The sequence below is a fragment of the Callospermophilus lateralis genome, chromosome 10 (assembly GCF_048772815.1).
Source record: "Callospermophilus lateralis isolate mCalLat2 chromosome 10, mCalLat2.hap1, whole genome shotgun sequence".
NCBI classification, from domain to species: Eukaryota; Metazoa; Chordata; class Mammalia; order Rodentia; family Sciuridae; genus Callospermophilus; species Callospermophilus lateralis.
The window spans coordinates 112,610,099-112,612,414 of record NC_135314.1 but is presented as its reverse complement, the minus strand read 5'-3'; the positions used below and the strand labels follow the sequence as shown (position 1 = coordinate 112,612,414).

Genomic DNA, 2,316 nt, shown 5'->3' with positions numbered 1-2,316 from the left:
AGTGCACTCATGGTAGGGCTCGTAGTGGAGGTGATGTGAAATGGCTAAACAGTGACCCCCCGGGCTGGTCCCCGTGAGCTTTCTATGGCTCAATGGAGGAAGGTCACGAGGTCCATATTTCCGTTCTGTTTTGTGGTGATTATCTTCCCATTAAAGGCATGTGGCTGCTATGTGGCAGGAAGTGGGCAAGTTCTCTAGACCTACGGATGTTGAAATAAGAAGGAGAAGCGTTTTAAGGGACCAGTGGTTGGCAGAGTCGTTGAACGTCACCATCTCCATAACTATAACTCTGGAGTTGGTACTTTGGATAATGGACTTTGGATAATGTTGCCCTTGAGAATTTTCTGTACTCAGAGCTACATGGCAATGATATTGACTTGGGTAAGTCAAGGAAAGTAGGATTGGGGACACCAGCAGAAACTCGGCAAGGACAATGACATGTTGGCTGCCAAGCAGCATGTCCTCCTGACTGGGCTGCCAAAGTTTTCTAGAAACCCCAGGATCCCGGTAGACTGTGTAGGTTGTTATAAACAAGTTAGCTGTTTGATCATCCAAGTAGAGTGACATAGCACAAGTTTTAATGGTTTCCTGGTTCCTTTTTTGTTGTTGTTTCCTTAAAGAATTCTGGAGTGGGTGAGTCTTATCTGTACTTAGCCATTGCGATTTTCTGAGACTGCATTTGGCTTCCGTTGATTCCTGTCTGGCAGGATGGAGCCCCTCCTCACCTCCCCCACTCCTGCTTCTACCCCTGGTTGTTCTTGTGGGTCCATGAGAATTGGCTCCTGACCTCTGCTCTGTGCCAGAGGAATTTCTAAGAAGTGAGTCTCCACTCCGGGCTGTCATTCACTCTGACCGTCAGAGACTAATTTAAAACAGCAGGTCATTCTATTCGTGGCCAGGCTGACCACTATTCTGTTTTCTTTTTTACAGGAAATTGTGTAACTCTGTAATTTTACTGGGGTGTGCGGTTATGTACAGGACCTGATAAGGAGCACACCTGCTGACCTGCCCTGGCACAGCATGAGCATGGCAGACCCTCTTCCCCCGTGTCTGCCAGTTCACTGATACATAGGCAATGAGTTCTAGGCAGGACTTTGGTCACTCCATGACCCACCAGTGGGTCATGGTCCTGCTCAGCAGATCCTGGCATGGAAAGCGGTCACAAGCAGGAAAAGCCCTGACTCTAATGTGCTGAAACCTGATGATATCAAGGTCTGCAGGAACACGGGAAAGCGGCTTTTTAAAACACAGCATAAGGCTTTCATCCACCCTTTATTCTTATTCTCTCACTAATTGAATGAGGCAGAAACAAAAGCACGTGACTCAGGAACAAAACAGAACCACAATGATGGAATTATTTTTAAAAGGATTAAAGAAAGTGTGGTCAGGCGGCTTGGACAGAGCAGGGCTTTCCTTACCAGTGGATTGTGTAGAACACACTGCCAGTCTCTTGTCTTCTATTCACCATGGCTTCTTCTGATATTCTGGTGAAAGAACTAGAGAAGCCTGCCTCAGGCCAGGCTTTTGAGCTGATTCTCAGCCCTGGGTCAAAAGAATCGGTCCCAGATTTCCCCCTTTCCCCTCCAAAGAAGAAGGATCTTTCTTTCCCTGGAGGAAATTCAGAAGAAATTAGGAGCTGCAGAAGAAAGATGCAAGTCTCATGAAGCTGAGGTCTTGAAGCAGCTTGCTGGGAAATGAGAGCATGAGAAAGAAGTGCTTCAGAAAGCAATAGAAGAAAACAACCACTTCAGTAAAATGGCGGAAGAGAAACTGACCCACAAAATGGAAGCTAACAAAGAGAACCGAGAGGCACAAATGGCTGCCAAACTGGAGCGTTTGCGAGAGAAGGATAAGCACATCGAAGAAGTGCAGAAGAACAAAGAATCCAAAGACCCTGCTGATGAAACTGAAGCTAACTAATTTGTTCTGAGAACTGACTTTCTCCCCTTCCCCTTCCTAAATATCCAAAGACTGTACTGTCCAGTGTCATTTTATTTTTTCCCTCTTGACAAATATTCTAGAAGCTAATGTAGGACTGTAGAGGTAGATCCAGACTATAAGATGTTGTTTTAGGGGATAAAGGGGGAGAAACTAAAAGTGTTTTAATCTTTTTCTAAAGTGTTGGTCTTTTTAATGTAGCCATTTTTATTGTTGCATCTTTTCTACTTCAGTGCACTTGGTGTACTGGGTTAATGGCTAGGTCTATATTGGCTCTGTGAAAACATGTTTGTGAAGAGTATGTAGTGGCTTCTTTCAAATTGTTAGATGCTGAATGTCTGTTCACTTTTCAATCCCAATTCTGTCCCAATCTTACCA

The 2,316-nt window shown here is 44.9% G+C and overlaps 1 pseudogene; it reads left to right on the top strand.

Annotated features, from left to right (window-relative positions):
• Positions 1–1,259: 1,259 nt before the first annotated feature.
• LOC143408009 (stathmin pseudogene) lies at positions 1,260–1,977 on the top strand (annotated as a pseudogene).
• Positions 1,978–2,316: the final 339 nt, after the last annotated feature.